We start from the raw sequence: 19,216 nt of genomic DNA, 5'->3' as shown, positions 1-19,216 counted from the left end.
TTCAGCTTATCAATTATTTCTTTTACGGATCATGCCTTTGGTGTCGTATCTCAGAAGTCATCACCAAACCCAAGGTCATTTGGATTTTCTCCAGTATTATCTTCCAGGAGTTGTATAGCTTTACATTTAATATTTTTGGTCTGTGATCCACTTTGAGTTACTCTTTGAAAAGGGTGTAGGGACTGTGTCTAGATTCATTTTTTTTTTGCGTGTGGATGTCCTGTTGTTCCGGAGCCATTTGCTGAAAGGCTGTTTTCTCCATTGCTCCTCTGTCCTTTGCTCCTCTGTCAAAGATCAGTTGACTATATTTGTGGAATCTATTTCAGAACATACTTTTTAAACCCACCCTATAGCATTTCTGTCTTTCTCTCTAATGCTTTTGCAAGCTTTACTTAAGTTGTATCCAAGCCTATGCATGTGTATGTGTGTGTGTGAGAGAGAGAGAGTATTTGGCGAAAATGGCAATGGATGCCCACCTGAAAATCTCTGTGGGATGCTGGCTAATGCACCTGAGCCTGTTCGGAATGGTCCCAGTACAGGTGAACAGGATATGGCCATGACCTCACATCTTCCTGGGACGTGCTTGCTCTGTGTCCCTGTGGATAAGTGGGAAGAGAGTGGTACAAATACGTGGCGTTACATAGGCAGGGTCTTTACCATTCAGAAATGCACCTGCTTAGTTTTCTACCTGCCAAAACGTGTTGGGGGCTGTTACCTGTCCTGCCTGGAGCCAGACTCAGGTGCTGAGCAACACAGGTGGACAAGCTTCACCCCTGGTTTCGAGGAGGCCGCAGTCCAGGGGGAAGTCAGGCATGCGTGACAGGGCAGCCACAGCAGGTGCAGGTGTCCTGGGGTGTGCGAGAGGCAGATGTTTATGTTTGGTGGGGATGGGACATTGCACTGGGGTCTTGAAGGGTGGATAGGAGTCTGCTAGATGCAAGACAGGATGACGCAGGTGGAGGGGACCCCGTGGTGGTGTTGGAGGCTGAGGTGTGTGAGGCCCGCGGGGGGGTGAGATGAGACAGGAAGAATTGCCCCCCACCCCCCGAGGAGCTGGGTGGCTGCTGCAGGCATCATTTGGGCTTGATCCTACTTACAGTTTTAAGGAGGGAGTGACACCGAATAAAGCCAAGCTTCTTTCCGAGGCCAGGAGCGCCATGCAGGGCCTCTGGCCGCAGTGGCCTCCCTGTCCTGTTGTAGTGGCAACGAAGCCAAGCGGCTCCCACCCTCTCCTGTCCTCGCTTGTAATATTCTGTTCATCACCATTCAAGGCAGATGTCCGCCTCCTCAGAGAGGGCTTTCTTGACCCTCCTGTTTAATTGCTCAGGTGAGCCCTCCATCCTCAGCCCACAAAAGCACGTTTCTGTCTTAAATAAGATGGGTCACCACCTAAAATGATCCAGGTGTTTCTTCCTGTTGTCTCCGCACCAGGAGGTGAGCTTGGGGAGTCGAGGGAAGGAATTTGTCTTCCTTGAGGCTCTCTCCACTCACGTGGGACAGTGTCTGGCGCTTAGTCGGTATTTAGGGAAGTTTTGAGTAAATAAGTGATCCCCGTGCGCCTGGCGCACTGTGGAAACGGACTCAGAGAAGGGAGAAAGGGAGGCCGGACCGTGAGGTGAGACACCTTTAAAGTAATCCAGACAGGGATGCTCTGGGCCTGAGACTCGACAGCAGCAGAAGAGAGGGAGACACCGTTTTGAGAGACTCAGGAAAAGACCCGAAGCCCTTCATGAGCAATGCGGTGAGGGAAGTGTGCCAGCAGGAGGGATCCCAGCACCTGGGACGCACCCAACATCCAAAGGTACGGGAAGGGGACAGGTCGGAGGGGACTGTAGGTTCAGGTGATGATTTGGGACCTGTGTCTTCAGGAGACGCGCAGGGGAAGCCACTTGATGATTGTCCGTGGAGCTCCGAGGTGGGGAGAAGGGGGTGGTCACACTAGGCAGTCTGAGAATTATCCGCGTGTAGGGGATGGCTGGGAATAGAGGAGTGGGTAAGACACGAAAGGGGAGGAGGACAGAGGAGCCGGGGGAGCAGCAGAGGAAGGAGAGCAGCTGGGGCAGAAAGCGGAGCGTCCTTCCAGGACCGCGGGGCTGTGGGAAGGTGGTGAGGAGGCCGCTGCCACCTGGATTCAGGGGAAGCCAGGGAGGGAGCCGGGGTTTAGAGACTCAGAGAGGCCGCGGTCAAAGGAGGCTCTTAATTTTGCTCTGAAGACAAGATCTCGGTTTTGGCCGAGGGACCAGCTGGCCAAAGTGGGGTGGTGGACCATGGTACTAATGCTGGCAGGGGAAGAAGAAATGATGTGCTGTTTGCTGGTGGGGGTCCATCCCGAGGACAGGGGCGTCATCTGCTCGAGGGTTGAGGCTGTCACCTGCTTAACCTGCCTGTCATCCCCTCTGCTTGTCAGGGGAGCCCCTGCTGGGCCTGCATCCTGTATTACCTACCGGTGCCTCTTTCTAATTCTTACTCCCCCCACCTCCTGTCCTATCTGTGGGTCGTGGGTGGGATGGACCCTGTTTTGTTCCTCTGCCAGAGTCCCGGGCTCTGCTGAGAACACGGGAAGCATCGGCAGAGGTGAGGGGTTGCCCGTGGCATGCCGATGCCAGGGAGTGGCAACTTTCCTGAATGCCTGAGTGTGAAATTTTAAAAGAAGAAATTTTTCTGCCAGTACTTTAAACATAAAAACGATTATATTTGAAAAGATACCTGCGCTATTCACAACAGCCAAGACATGAAAGCAACCTAAGTGTCCACTGAAAGATGAATGGATAAAGAAGACGTGGTACATACATACAATGGAGTATTACTCAGCCATGAAAAAAGAATGAAATAATGCCATTTCCAACAACATGGATGGACCTAGAGATTGTCATGCTGAGTGAAGTAAACCAGACAGAGAAAGACAAATATCATATGATATCACTTATATGTGGAATCTAAGAAAAAGATAGGAATTAACTTTTTTACAAAACAGAATTAGACCCACAGACATAGAAAACAAACTTGTGGTTACCAGAGGAGAAAGGGGGAGAGAGATAAATTAGGAGTTTGGGACTAACAGATTCACATGGCTATATACCTGGTCGGCCAAAAGGTTCATTTGGATTTTTACGAAAGATGTTACGGAAAACCCGAATGAACTTTTTGGCCAGCCCAATATAAAATAGATAATCAACAAGGACCTATTGCATAGCACAGAGAACTATACTCAATATTTTGTAATAACCTATAAGGGAAAAGAATGAAAAATAATATATATATGTACGTATGTATAACTGAATCACTGTGCTGTACAACTGAAACTAACATGATATTGTAAATCAAGTATACTCTAATAAAATTAAAAATTACGAAAAGAAAAGCAAGCCAGAAAAAATTAAAATGAAAACAAAAAGATTGTAAACCTACAGAGAACTATCTCTGCACGGATCTCTGGCTGATGCAATTTTAGAAGAAAACTTAACCCTTCATAAACGTCTGTTGAAGTGGTGTAAGAGTCTTTGGTACACACTGGGAAATAGGAAGGAAAATCAGACTTGAGGATTCCATGTTAAAAATCTCTATTTAAAAACCAAAAGCTCATAATCAGATTCTGTTTTAGGGCATTTTGTTCTAACTGAGGTAGAAAGAAAGTGCTGGAATAGCAACTTTTGTTTTTTCTCATAACTTTCCATGGAGCATGCCCAGTGTTTTTCTTTCTGGAGTTACCAAAGATGGTGATGATAGAAATTGTTTTCCCTGGCAGCGTGCCTGCTCCCACCTGTGAAGAGGGCTTTAATTTTAGCTGATGGAATATAAACAACCAAAGGGAGTCATTTAGTTGACCTGAGGCATCAGAGTTTGGGTGGAGTCTTCTCAGCCTTTCTTTCTTTCTTTCTTTTCTTAAGGTTTTGTTTAAATTTATTTTTTGAACTGGTAATACTGTTACATGTTTCAAAATTCCAAAAATATCAAAAGATATAGAGTGAAAATGATTCCTCATCCTTTTCCCCATCACTTCTCCTCCCCAAGAACAAGTAGTATAGTAATATGTATGGTCACTCTGTACCCTTCAGGTATAGTGTGTGTGTGTGTGTGTGTGTGTGTGTGTGTGTGTGTCTGTGCATAAGCAATGGCTTCCTCTTTACACAAATGGAAACATACCATGCAAACTGTTTTATACCTTTTCACTTAAGAATGTATCTTGGGGCTCTTTTCCACAGGAGTTCATAAATATAGTCCCCATTTTAAGGGCTGTGTAAAAGCCAGCCAGTCCACCATAAAGCACTTAGCCAGTTCCATGTGGTAGACACTGAGGCTGTTTCCAAATGTTTACTTTTAAGATCTCAGCCTTTCTTAGTAGCCTAAGAATAAAGCAGAATCCCAAAACATTGCATGGATACCGGAATTTCCATGGCCAAAACTATGGTGACCTTAGTCATCTAATGGTAGCAAATAACTGATAAAAATTCCCCACACCTTGGGCATAGGTCTGTGATGTATGGCTTGTATACTTCCTAGAAGGGCTCATTTTAGGGGTTTAGAATTTGTGCCAACCATCTGCCCAGGTAACACCCAGCCAGGATACTGCTTTCATCAAGTATGATGTTCACTCACACAGAATCAATGCTGCTTTATTTAGAATGACCAAAATTAAATGGTGGGATATCCTCTGACAGCAAGATAAACTTTTGAAATTAAGACTGTACAGGGAAATCTAAGATTCAGGGTCCCCACATTTTATGTCATTGGTGATGGGGTGGATGTACTCTTTATCGTGGGATTTAGGGACCCCTGTAAAATCAGGATATGATGTCACCATCTCCTTGACTCGCCTCCCCAAATTCCCAGAAGGAAAGTCACACGTTAGTACTAATACCTGAGCCCTGGTTCCCCAAGGGCTGTCTCACCTGGGGAGGGGTCTAGAGGGCAGGTGTTTAGACACCCCTGGAGGACAGATCGGCTCAGCAGACTGGAGCTGAGGGCTGTGTCTCCGGGTGCATTGGAAGGGAAGCATCCTTGAGAGAAACACGGCTAAATAAATGAGTAAACAAGAAGAAACAAGTAAATCCCAACGGAAACATGCCCTCGGGGTGTCGACTGAAAAATAGCGCACAACCTAAAATTTGAGAATTATGTTATATGTGGCAGACAAAACTAAGGACTGAAACCCAGGGCGCAGCCTCTCGGGTTGCTCTGACGGACTGCTCCAAAGAGGTAAGGGGGAGCCAGGATATAGAGGAGTTTTTGCAACAAAGACCAGGTAGTGGGAACATCAAAAGATTACTGTTAATGAAAGAAAACCAGGCATCTCAAGTTAAGGAATTTAGCACTTTTCTATGTGTGGGAAGATGCAAGAGTCTGGGCTCACTGACATCATCCCTTTGTTCTGCACCTCAGCCATCTGGGGCCAGTGTCCTGTGTTTTCTCATCCTGAGTCCCCTCAGGATGCACCACTGGTGGGTTGGCTGCAGTGGCTGACGGCTGGATTGAGGGCATCCTGCTTCCATCCTGAGTTCCCTCAGGGCTCACCGTCAGGGCCGCTGTAACGTGATGGCTTGGTGGCTGCAACATCCTTTGTGTACTGCTACAGCAGCGACATTTCTTCCCTCGCAGGGGCCAGCCACGGCCAGCTCTGGGGCTTGCTCATTCCTCGAGTGACGCTCTTTGACCTAAAGCCCCAGACTTGGAACTCTGCTTCCTCCTTGGATACTCCCTCCCCTTCCTCCCCTTAAAGGCACTGGCCGTGGCCAGCATCATTGCTGTCTGTCTGGGTTCTCGCACAATCTCTGTAGGTGCCCAGAACAGAGCTGGGCCAGCGCAGCTGTGGGTGCGCTCAGCTCCATCACCTGGCCAGCAGGTTGGAGCCCCTCCAGGTGCCAGCCTGGTCCACACCGACCCGCAGGTCTGCTCTACGGCAGATCTCACAGCAGAGGTTGCCTCTCCCCAGAGCTCACTCTCCACTCCCATCCAGTTACCTTGGCTGCTTCTGCCAGAGGATTTTACTTTCATTTTCATCGGAATCTATTTGACGTATAACATTGTGCACATTTAAGGTGCCCCACGTGCAGATGTGATACATTTATATACTGTAATCTGATTGTAGCAACAGTTGGCACTCGCGTCCCATCACATAATTATCATTTCTCTTTTTCTTGTGGGAATAATCGAGATCTAGTGTCTTAGCAAGTTTGATGATTATCGCACAATATTGTTGTCTATGATCGCCGCACTGGGTACTAGGTCTCCAGGGCTTATTCATCTACGCTCTGCAGGTTTGTTTCCTGAAACTACCTCTTTCCTGTCTCCTCACCTCTCAGCCCCTGGTAGCTACCATTTTACTGTTTTCCCAAGTTTGGCTTTTTTAGATTCCTTATATTCTCTGTCTGATTTATCTCACCTAGCATAATGCCCTCAAGGTCCAACCGTGTCGTTACAAGTGGCATCCAAACGGCCAACAGACACACGAAAAGATGCTCCACATCTGTCATCGTCAGGGAAATGCAAATCAAAACCACAACGAGTATCACCTCACACCCGTCAGAATGGCTTTTATCAAAAAGACAGGAAATAACAAATGTTGGCCAGGATGTGGGGAAAAGGGAACCCTCCTGCACTGTTGGTGGGAACGTAAATTGGTGCAGCCACTGTGGAGAACAGTATGGAGATTACTCTAAATATTAAAAATAGAGCTACCATATGACCCAGCAGTTCCACTTCTTGGTATGTTCCCAAAGGAAATGACATCAGTATCTTGAGGAGATGTTTGCCCTTGCATGTTAATTGCAGGCAGGACATGGGACTGGAGGCATTTGCAGACTTTTGAGCAGAGCGTGGCTGGCTTTCCATGTGGAAGGGTCTGAGGTGGGCACAGGGAGGCCAGGGAGGGACTGCCACACTTGTTCAGGTGAGAGATGAGCGTGGCTTCAAGCGAGTGGTGACAGGGACACGGAGAAAGACCCGCCTGTTGAAGGGGTGTGGGCTCCTCCAGAACGCCTGGGGCATCTGGCCCTGAACCGCTAGAAACAGGGAGTGACCATTACCCTGGGGGAGGAGCGGGTTTGGGGAGAGAAGCAAGGGGTTGGTTGGGGGCATACGGAGATGCCCATGTCCAGGTGCCGTTGTCAGCAAGCATTTAGGTGTGTGGCCCTGGAGCTCAGGGGAGGAATTCAGGCCGAGTTGTGAATCTGGGAGTCTCTGCACAAAGGTGGCATTAAAGGCATTGAATCTGGAAGGAATCACCTTGAAAATTCTCTGGGGTAAAAGGAAGTGGCCCAAGGACCGCCTCTGGGGCTGGCTCAGGTCCCGGGAGCCCGAGGAGGAATGTGCAGGCAAAAGGCCCCCGTGAGTGAGCCCCCAGCCCCTCGCCTGTCCCCCTGCTGCCCCATCTCATCCTGGTCACACCCCCTGCCGCTGCACACCACCCCGGGCTGCCCGCCCAGCACATCTGGCTCTTCCATGCTGCTCTGCTCTGGGTGCCCCGTTCCCCCCAGGGCCAGCTCCCCCTGCACGATGGCGTTCTACACCCCTACCCTGCCCGAGCTCGGCAGGCTCTGACCCTCCCGGTCACTTCCTGCGCCACATTGCTGAGCCCCTCGGCTTGCTTCCAACTCTCCAGCGGCCTTCCAGAATCTTCCATCCTAAAGCAGCCCCATGAAAGTTAGACCGTCTTAGGGTTGTATTTTCCCTTCTTCCCCGACGTTCTTCTTGGGAAGTCCCATGCGTGCTTCGCGTCGGTGCCGCTGCCATGCGAGTGTCTCGGTGGGATACCTCCAGCCTGCCCACCAGAAAGCTCCACAGGTGTGGCCAAAACCAAAAGCCTCGTCTTCCCCCTAAACTGGTTCTCCAGGGCTGTCCCGCGTGGCAAGGACTGTCCACGAGACGTCTGATCATCACCCACGTCCCTTCCAATAAAACCGGCCCTGAGGTCCTGTCTGTCTTGCTCACCTCTTGTTCTCAGTGCCAGGTCAGTATCTGACACATAATAGGCACTTCTAAAGTCACCCAGTGAGTGTACCTGTCCTAAGGGAAAAACAGATTTCATCATACGGATGCTTTTGGTAACAGCATTGACTCAGCTGAGGGATGTTTAGTGAGCACCCAAAATACGCCAAGGACATTTCCCAGTGCTAGTGAGACAGCAGCAAATCAAGCAAACAGTCCACTTTCGAGGCAGAGCGTTATGCGGGAGACCATGGGCCAGCCCACTGTGTGTCCCCCCCTCCCCCGCTTTCGTAAGCAGGTGGCACAGAGAAGTGTCAGACAGCAGTCAGCTCTGCGGCCTTCAGCAGGTGACTCAGCCCCTCCAAGCTCACTTCCCTTTTCTGGACAGTGAGAGGTGGTTTTGATAATTAAACAAGATCATGGGGCTGCATAGGAGAGCCTCGGCACGGCTCCTTCCTCCCAGCACAGAAGCTGGGAAGCATCATCGCTCTCTCTTTCATTAATCAAGGCGAGTCAGGCGGAGTCGGTCTTGAAAACATCATTCAACGTCTGGTCCTCTGCTTTCTCATGTGTAAAATAAGCGTTGGAATTCCAGCTGTAAGATTTTGTGTTCTTTGATGTTATTCCACTCGACTCCTGTTTCTTGAGCAAACAGGTATATATCACTTTCTAGCAGCACTTCAAGCTGCTGGAGCTATTTCTGAGCACACACTTAATGCTTACGTGACGCCTCGTGGTGCCCTGTGGGTGGGCACTACTATTGTTCCATTTAAAAGTGGAAAGTGAGGCACAGAGACATTGGTACCTGAGCGAGCGTGTGCAGCTGGCCTAGATTTTGTGCTACTCGCAGCTCCCAGGGCAGCCACACTGTTCTGCAGGGTGGTACTGTCAGCGCATGTAACCTCCGGAAACCTAACTAGGAAGGCAGAGCTTGACTGTGTTCTCCGAGGACCCCGCCATTCCCTGTAAGAGCTGAAACCAAGACTTGGGTCCAGCCAGGTCTGGTTCTGGGGTGACCTCCAGCTGTCCGGGAACCCACTGCAGTGTCTGCCATTGACTCGGAGGGTGATGAGGAGGATAAGAAGGTGAAAGATCTTGGTAGAAGCTGCCCAGCAGTGAGGACAGCATCCTCTGTACTTTTCATGATATGACTCACTTAATCTTCCCAGTCACCAAAAGAGACAGTAACTATTTTCATCCCTGTTTTACCAGTGGAGAAATTGAGGCACAGAGAGGTTAAGCAACTTATCCAATATTACACAGCTCATGGTGGAAGCAAAACTCTAACCTGGCTTTCTGCCTCCAGGGTCCAAGCACAACCACCGTGCTATGCTCTCATCTTGCTGATATATTTTTCTAGGCTGTTCTTGTTCATAATCCTCGTGCTCATTCTCTTAAAAGTACAAGTGTATTTAAAGGAAAATTAGATGGAATAATCACCGTGTAAAAGGAATAGTTGAAAATGTAGGTTTAAATTTTAATCCGGAGCAACCTCATTATACTATAAAGTTGGCATCCTGGTGTCCCTGGAGAATGAGAACATGATAAAGAAATAACTGACTTAGATGACTAAGGATTTATCCCTTAAAGTATAAGTCTCTTTTCTGTAGAAGTTATTTAAGCAGTACAGAGGGACATCTTTCTAGACGGCATCACCAATTTTTCTGAATTCTCAGATCTGACACTGACTCTTCCCAGGAAACTCTGGGTTTATTGTTTTGTGGAGGTAAAATCAGGTGACTCGAGGGACAGAGCTTAGGCAGGAGCCTGGCAGGGGCGGCAAGGCAGGAGCCTCCTGCAGCTGACCCCGGACGTGAGCTGGCAGCCCAGTTCTGCATGGTTCTGGTCTGGGCTCTGAAGAGGTGAGATTCCCAGCAGGCCAGCTTCTTGCTGCATGAGATGCTTCGGGGACGAAAGGAAACATCAGTCACAACACCAGTGTTTCGCACCTCATTCTGTGTGTGATTTATTGAATTTTGTTTTACGACAATGTAGGTGGCTGCAGATTTATAAACTAATTGTCATTTGTGCTGTAAGCGCGTGTCATCACTTTGGGGGAAATGAAGAGCGTGTAAAAAGTTAAGCCCAGGTTGATTTAAAATAAAAGTGTGGGGCTTCCCTGGTGGCGCAGTGGTTGAGAGTCCGCCTGCCCATGCAGGGGACACGGGTTCGTGCCCCGGTCCAGGAAGATCCCACATGCCGCGGAGCGGCTGGGCCCGTGAGCCATGGCCGCTGAGCCTGCGCGTCCGGAGCCTGTGCTCCACAACGGGAGAGGCCACAACAGTGAGAGGCCTGCGTACCGCAATAAAATAAAATAAAATAAAATAAAATAAAATAAAATAAAATAAAAGTGTGAAAAAGTAAGCCAGGAAACTCCATTAAAATAATAGGGACTTTTAGATTTTGAAATCAGGAAGCCCTTTCTTAGTATGGCACAGGGTCAGAAACAGAAAAAGAAGGGGGCACCTGACAGATTGAATTAGATAAACTTTCACACTCCAAAAAAAGTAAAAAAAAGCAGAACATTAAAAGGCCATAAGGAACTAGGGAAAATATTCACAACATATTTGTATTTCACGTACATATTGATATTATTAAGAAAAGGCTAACACCACAGTTGACAGAAAAAGCTTAATGGATAGAACTACAAATTCTTTCTCTCACACAGACAAAAGTAAACATTAAAAAATCATTTTAATCATTAAAAATGCTAATCCTAGCATTTAAAGAATCTCAATTTAAAAAGTTATTAGGCATTAGAGAAATGCAAATCAAAACTACAATGAGGTATCACCTCACACCAGTCAGAATGGGCATCATCAAAAAATCTACAAACAATAAATGCTGGAGAGGGTGTGGAGAACAGGGAACCCTCTTGCACTGTTGGTGGGAATGTAAATTGATACAGCCACTATGGAGAACAGTATGGAGGTTCCTTAAAAAACTACAAATAGAACTACCATACGACCCAGCAATCCCGCTACTGGGCATATACCCTGACAAAACCATAATTCAAAAAGAGTCATGTACCACAATGTTCATTGCAGCACTATTTACAATAGCCAGGACATGGAAGCAACCTAAGTGTCCATTGACAAATGAATGGGTAAAGAAGATGTAGCACAGATATACAATGGAATATTACTCAGCCATAAAAAGAACCAAAATTGAGTTATTTGTAGTGAGGTAGATGGACCTAGAGTCTGTCATATAGAGTGAAGTAAGTCAGAAAGAGAAAAACAAATACCGTATGCTAACACATATATATGGAATCTAAAAAAAAAAAATGGTTCTGAAGAACCTAGGGGCAGGACAGGAATAAAGAATATTTGAAAGAGCAATGAATTGGAAATAACAGAAATGTCAGACCTTGAGGACAGGTAGATATGGGTGGTCCATGCAGGGGTGGGCCCTTCCCGTCCTCAGGACTTTGGAGAGATCCACACCCAACAATGGACAGCATCACAGGAGAAAAGAGCAGTTGTCAGCAAGAGAGCATGTCCTCATTTCTGTAAATATTCACATATATAGATACACAGAAAACACACTGAGGGGACACACATCAAGCTGAACAGAGGTTATCTTTCGGGGCTAGAGGTGAGGTAGGAGTTTCACTTAGTACTTTATATGCCCCTTTATTATTTGAACTGTTTTTAGTGCGCATATGTGACTTTCATTTGTCAGAGTAAAAACAATAGAGTATTTTCATTTTGCACAACACAGAAATGAGAATACAGGGCCAGGGCTGTGTTGTGCTTACAGGCTCTCATATTTGTCAATTCCTTCCATAACATGCTCCATTTATATAAAATGCCTGCTTCATTCTTTCTTGTATTCAACAGACATTTGATTCCTAAAGCGCAAAAGCCCTAGGCTAGGAATTGTGGAAGTTCCGAGACTAATAAGTCATGCCCTTTGCTGTGCAGAGCTCCCAGGCTAACAGGGGAGCTGGGCATGGCAGCAGTGAGCTCAAACCAAGGGAGGGGCAGCTAAGGATGGTCCTCCGAGTAATGCTGCCCTCCTGCATCCGGGCAGGAAGAGGGGCTGACTAACGGCCACCTGCACTTCTGGGGTCTCCTCTGAGAAGTAGCATTAAAGAGCGAGGGAGATTTCAGCAGGGGCAGAAGATTGATAGAAGCGTTGGGAAAGGAAGGGCATTCCAGGCTGAAGGAGCAGCTTGAGGAAAGGCAAGGAAGCAGGGACCCAGTAGAGCACAGTCAAGCCCACATGAGCCGTCCGTTCAATGGGGCTGAAAGAAATGCCCCTGGTTTTCCTTCTTTCACTTCTGTGTGCCTGGTGCCTAGCATGGAGCTCGGTACCAAGTACCCATGTGCTTGGAAGGATGGATGGATGGATGGATGGATGGATGGATGGATGGATGGATGGATGGATGGAAGAATGGATGGATGGAGGAATGCATGGAGGAAAGAATGAACTAAAGGACAAATGAACACATAAGTCGATGCAAAGTGCTGAAAACCATACTTATTTTATTTCATAACATAGACAGACCCTCAAATCTAGTGATGTGTCTTCTGTAGCTAAACGCTTGAAACCTAGAGGAATATGTCCTCTTCCTCCAAGAATAATGTGAAAATGCGTGTGCGTGTAGATGAGAACTATAAAGGAGCGTGGAAAATAAACACACACACACACGCATATACACAGACCCCCACACACACACTGTCATTCAGTCACTTTTGATTATGTTCCTACCAAGTGCTTCACCCTGAGCAAGGTTCAGAAGCCAAGGTGGGGCCAGTGGCCCTGGGTTTCATGGTAAGAGTCCTACTCAATCTCTTTACATCAGCACTTCCCTTCCCTCTTAAACAATTTTCTGAGTCTAGTCACATTACACGTGACCGACACAATGAGATTCAGAGACCAAAGCAGCCACAGTGGAACGGATGCTTTCTAAAAAAAACCAAGATATCCAGGGCTCTGATTCTGCCATTGGGGAACGCTTCCTGGCTACTGGTCACCAGAGAGGATGGAGGGTAAAAGTAGTCCTGCCTAACCAAAAGTGGCCACGGCATGTCCTGGTTCTAAGAAGGAAAACAGTGGTAGGTACAAGTTCTAGAAAGTCAGCAGGACTAGGTTTCAAGTGCTCCTCAAAGGATGTGCTAAAGATAGGCGTTGGACCTTACAGTAAAGCACAGGTTGGCTTCTGATGTGTCCAGCAGGTGGATACTGTGCCACGTGGAACAGTGAGGATTCCTCGGGCTTTAGTTGCTTATGGAATCCTAGGAATGGACATTTCTACTCAAAACTGAAGGAGTTATTTCTTCCACACCTGAGGAGAATGGTTTAAACCAGTGTCGAATCTCCACTCTGCCCACTTGTTAGCTGTCTGACCTTGGGCAAGAAATTTTCTACAAGCTTTAATTTCTTCCTTTGTAAAACAGAGGTAGTGAAATTACCTCGCTGAGGTAGTCGTACGAGCTACTGTTGGCACCCTTAGTAAATGTTTAATAAATCTCCGTTGCTGCCCATGTTAACAATATTTTCTAGAAGTCTGTAAATACATCCACCAGAACACTTTTGTTTAAACACCTTAAACTAACAAAAGCTGCAGAAAAAAACTTTTGCCCATTAGATCGTGTCTTGATTGGAGTCTCAGACTTTGCCAAAACACTTAGCAAAGACATTACCTTAATTGATCAGAAATAGCCTTAATTGATCAGAAATAGCCGTGTGCCGGGAAAACACAGCGTCTCCAGCCATTGTTTGTCGAGTGGCTGTGATTATCTCTGGGAAAGTGACAGCCAGGGGCAAAGCTGGGCCGTCTTGGCAAAGGCTTGAGGGTCTTGATGTTTCTCCAAATCTTGTAACAAGGAGTGAGCCAGAACTTTCTTTCAACGGGTAAAACTGCTTTTCCAAGCTGGTGAGCCAGAATTGCTTCCGTGATCCATTTGTTTCTTCAGTTCTCTCCCACTTGACGTTGGCACTCGGCAGAATCCGGAGCACGTCATTATTATACAGACGTCAGTGCGAGCTTAGCGGGCGCTGATCAACCAGCGTGAACTCACAGAGGAAACCACGTCCCCACGTCAGCCCCCAGTTACAGCTCTTGGCGGTGTCTCCAGCCAAAAGAAGATCATGTAATGTTATAGAATTCTCTCTCCTTCATTCGATGGTGGACATCAGTGTGAGGTCAGGAACTTTATCTGTCTTTGAATCCACGGTCATTCCTGTCACAGCATAAGGAGTCAACAGTGGCTTGTTGGTTAATGGAAAGAGCAAGTGAACAAACGATGAAGTCTCTCACCGTCTTTTAAGACGGGATTGAGAAACGTGTACTAGAAAATAATACAGGCAGGCAGATGCATAGCATTTGAGCGTCATGATGAATGAATGGACGGATGTTACCCCTGAACGAAGAAACCCAGGTGCCAGAGCCAAGGCTCTCTGCCTTTCAACATCATCATCCGCAGACGGACAAAAGGGGGAGACGGGGTTATGACAGGTGGAGATAAGAGCAGGCGGCCCACCCCTGACCAGGGTCCCCCCCGAGCAGGGTATCCCAAGAGCTCATCCACACACCCCCTGGGCACCCAGGCCCCAGTGAGAACCAAGGACCAGAGTAGTGTGCAGATACTAACAGAAAAGTGGAAAGCTTTGACAACCATTTATTCCAAAAAATCCTGGTGACTTTGATCCCGAGCTCAGTGCGAGGTAACCACGTGACGAGGATTCTTAACACTGGGAAACAGTTTTTGAATCTGATCTTCCTCCAGCCTTACATGTTCCTTACCTCAGAGGTTGCAGTCAAGAAATGTATTGGAAACTCAAAAAAGGAAAAGAAGAGAAAGAAAAAGACATATGGGAAAGATAAAGGAGGTCTACAAAGTTTAATCTGTCATAGCCAAAACCACAGTCTTAATATCCCACCAAAGAAAGAGGGGTTGAATTGAATGAACTGTGGCTGGAGGAATCCATGCAGTACTGGGCAGCCTTTAAAAGCTATGGGAAAACGTGGCTGATGGAACGAGCTAGTCTAGCTCTCTCCTCTCAAAACCCCATTAAAATGAATAAAAAGCATTAGTCCACGGCGGCAAAGAGAAGGGGAGAAGGAACAAGGACGTTGTCAGTAGACACTTGGAACTAGAATGAGTTGATGGTGCTAAATTCCTGGCAGAGCAGAAGCAGTTGAGAGGTGCAGGCCGGGTGGAGAGGCCATCAGAAGAGGCCCGGCCTCCACGAGGCTCAGGACAGTGGGTGCGAGTCCTCTGCACAGCAGTGGGCAGGAGAGCTGCTGACCAAGGACGGGCTGTCTGGCTGTGAAGCAGAAGGCCTCCAGGCCCCACCCTGCCATGGGCAGCCGCAGGTCTGCCCATGAACTCCAGACAAGAAAGAAGGAGAGAGACTGACTCTAGGACGTCAGGGAGCCCTGAAGCCCAGCGCTACGTGAGAGCCCAGGCCTTCCCACTGGACCCTACTCTGCAAGGCCAGCTGCCACCTGCCGGCAGGAGGTTGGAAGAGAGGATCCTACCAATATGGATATTTGGGGGTCCCCCAGTGAGCTCACCAGATCTCTTCCCAGGTGCCCACACGGAATCCCATGAGTGTCCACAGACCCTGTCCACAGAAACACACTTAATTAGGATCAGTTGGCCAAGCACCACCAGAAACTGAGGCAAGGTCAGGACAAGAGGCCAAGACAGATAGAGAGGCCAAGACAAAGAGAGAAAAAAGGAACTTGGAGAAAAAGTGTGTATAACAAAAGAAAATGAAAATAAAGACACTTCCTATTGAGTTATAGTTGATTTACAATGTTGTGTTAGTTTCAGGTGTATGGCAAAGTGATTCAGTTATATATATTTTTTCCAGATTCTTTTCCCATATAAGTTATTACAAAATATTGAGTATAGTTCCCTTGTTGTTTATCTATTTTATATATAGTAGTGTGTGTACGTTACTCCCAAATTCCTACTTTATCCCTCCCCACCACCTTTCCTGTTTGGTAACTGTAAGTTTCTTTTCTATGTCTGTGAGTCTATTTCTGTTTCGTAAATAAGTTCATTTGTATCATTTTCTTAGTTTCCACATATAAGCAATATCATATGATATTTGTCTTTCTCTAACTTATTTCACTTAGTATGACAATCCCTAGGTCCATCCATGTTGCTGCAAATGGCATTATTTCATTCTTTTTTACGGCTGAGTAGAAAGACATATTTTTTTTTTTTTTTTTTTGTGGTACGCGGGACTCTCACTGTTATGGCTTCTCCCGTTGCGGAGCACAGGCTCCGGACGCGCAGGCTCAGTGGCCATAGCTCACGGGCCCAGCCGCTCCACGGCATGTGGGATCCTCCCGGACCAGGGCACGAACCCGTGTCCCCTGCATCGGCAGGCGGACTCGCAACCACTGCGCCACCAGGGAAGCCCGAAAGACATATTTTTAAAGATATAAATTAACAGCCTCAGAGAGAAAAGAGAAGAGAATGTATCCAGGAAACATACATGAAGCTATTTCAAAAACTATATAACAAGAAAGAGCACTTGGAAATTAAAAATATAGTAACCGAAAATTTAAAAGCCAGAAGAGTTGGATAATGAAATAAAGGGCATTTCTAAGAAAGGAGGGAAAAATGTTAATTAGTCAAGAATATTCAAATATGACACAAATGAACCCATCTATGAAACAGAAACAGACGCAAAGACATAGAGAACAGACTTGTGGTTGCCAAGGGGATGGGCAGGGAGAGGGGTGGCCTGGGAGTTTGGGATTAGCAGATGCAAACTAGTATATATAGGATGGATAAACAAAAAGGTCCTACTGTATAGCACAGGGAAATATATTCAGTATCCTCTGATAAGCCATAATGGAAAAAGAACATAAAAAAGAATGTATATATAACTGAATCACTTTGCTGTCCAGCAGAAATTAACACATTGTAAATCAACTGTATTTCAATTAAAACAAAGACTATTGAAGAAAAATTAGAAAATTGATTTAGAATTTGCAGCGTTCAACTAATCGGAATCCAGAAAGAAAGGAGAAAAGAGAAGGAAGAAAAAAATCTTTGAGGAAGAGTACTAGAACATTCTGCAGAATCGCAGGATGTCCAGATGGCCGGGGTCCGTGGATGACCCAGCAGAGGGTGAAAGCAGCCTCACCCAGGGCATAGCAGGATGGTCCAGGGCTCAAGGAGTGAGAAGATGCTCAAGCCTGTGGAAGGAAGGAAGACAGCCAGCCAGCCTGGGGTTGGGATGGGGGCGGCTGTCCCCACTGCAGGGTTGCAGGCTGGAAGACAGCGGAGTGAGAGCCGAGCATCCTGAGAGAGCTTTCCGGTGTGGACCTCACAGGTACCATGCTGACTGCTCAGTGTACGAGAACACAAACATTTTTAGGTTTTCAAGATCTCAGAATTTTACCCCATACGCATCTTGTCTCAGAAAGCTGGTAGAAAGTGCGCCCCTAAAATGAAGAAGTGAATTTTAAAAAGGCGTAGGACCCAGGAAGCAAAGGATAAAAAATCTGGGCAAAGGAATTTCCAGGAAACTCAGTGAGAAGAAAAAGTGAGAAGACACATCAGTTATCAAGTTCACAGCAAACGGAAGTTCATCTAGGAAGAAAATGTCGTCAACACACGCATAGGTCTCGGCCGCAGAAAGTTGCTCTTGAAGAAAATTTCTGTTTTCATAATTATAATATCTATTATAACTATATGGATAACTAAATAGTGAATGTTAATTTGAATATTGTACCCTAACTTTTTTTTCAAAGACTGGGGAGGAAAAGTATGTGTGGGGTCGTGTGTCTGTGTGTGTGCCTGCGTCTCAAAGAACTTCTGGAGTAGGAAGCCAAAATCTAACATGGGAAAAGTCAAGAAACAGCAGAATAAGCTCTTTATGTAGAAAAACGGAGTAAATGCTAGACGAAAAGTAGTTTGAAGTGGCTGCTGTTGGAGTGGGCTAGGAGCTGTGGGTTTGACTCTAAGCCTTGTGGAACTGTTTGCCTTTTCTTGTCCATGTTTTTCATAAAACATGGAATTTTAAAGGTATAGGAGGTGGTTATAATGTATTGTGGTAGAAGGATAAAAAAAATATGACTTTTAAAAGGAAACAGAAAGACCAGAAAAAGTGTATGCCAATTGTTAGGAGTTAACCGAGTGTCAATTAAGGGATTTTTTTTCTTCCTTTTATAATAAAAAAAAAATTGCAATAGATATGTATTACTGATGAAGTTGTAAAAGACCTTTTACACACACACACACACACACACACACACACACACACACACACACACACACACACCACACACACACACACACACACACCACCACCACCAGGTCCGGCCCAGCAGAGGAGGTTCCCCTCCTTGGGAGGAGGAGACACGCTCTCCATCCACTGTGAACCTGAGCTGATAAACCGAGGAGCTCCAAGAGAAGGACTCGAGGCCCAGCAGGTGGTGTTGGCAGCACCCCTCCCAGGACAAGCGCTTGAAGGACCAGGGCCTCCTTGGGCTTGGAGGTCCGAGGCTGCTGTAAGCCCCCCAGGGCAGGAACCAAGCGCAGGCATCTTGCCGGCCCTTGCACATCCTCTGCAGGTGGCGCAGTGCTCTTTCCATGCAGTCCCATCGGAGGGTGGAGGCAGGAAAGCTTCGTCTGTAGTGCAGAGGAGAGGAACAGTTTGCGCTCTTTCGGGAACAGAGACCTGGAATCAGTGAATCCAGCCTTGCAGACAGAACGGATTTCCCCTTCAACAATGAGACCTGCTCGATCCTAACAAGCCGCCGTTAGAAGCTGTGCATCTGTCACTGTTGAGTCTCCCAGAGGAGCTGGGTTTCCGTGCTGGGTGGGAGCGTGGTGTCCCATATGCCTGTGTCCCATGGGCTGGCAAATCCATTGCGGTTCTGGGTGCGGGGCGGTCGGCCTGTGGACAGTTGCTACCCTGGCTGAAGGGGCAGGAGAGCGAGAGAAAGGCCAAGGGTAAGGCCAGAGATGCCCTCTGTCCTTCCTCTGCAGGGGCCCTTGGTAAAGCTTCCAGAAGGAATAGTTCTTCTTTGCATTTAAGTGAGAGCTCAGGATCCCCTTTCTCATAGTTATGCTGAGGAGAGATTTCCAAGTCTTCTGATTTGCCTGGAGCCCCTAGGAAATATGGGGCAGAGCCCCCGCCCCCTGCCACCTAGGGGTCTTGGGGGGCATCTCTGAGCATCCCCGGACCCCCTCAGGGCCACTCCTGGGCAACCAGCAAGCCCTCACACCCATATGCCTCCACCACCTGCCCAGGAGCCCCAGAAAGGGGACCGGCAACCTGCCAGCCCTCCTCGGGGTACCCGTCACGCCGG

The 19,216-nt window shown here is 47.3% G+C and overlaps 1 protein-coding gene across 12 annotated transcripts in view; it reads left to right on the top strand.

Moving 5' to 3' along the window:
* COBL (cordon-bleu WH2 repeat protein) overlaps nt 1–19,216 on the top strand; it is a 263,034-nt gene that overhangs the window by 179,532 nt on the left and 64,286 nt on the right. The gene's annotated exons all lie outside the window — the stretch shown is intronic.

Source organism: Pseudorca crassidens, chromosome 8 (genome assembly GCF_039906515.1).
Source record: "Pseudorca crassidens isolate mPseCra1 chromosome 8, mPseCra1.hap1, whole genome shotgun sequence".
NCBI classification, from domain to species: Eukaryota; Metazoa; Chordata; class Mammalia; order Artiodactyla; family Delphinidae; genus Pseudorca; species Pseudorca crassidens.
Note: the sequence above shows the minus strand (reverse complement) of the source record. Positions and strands in the feature narration are given on the sequence as shown.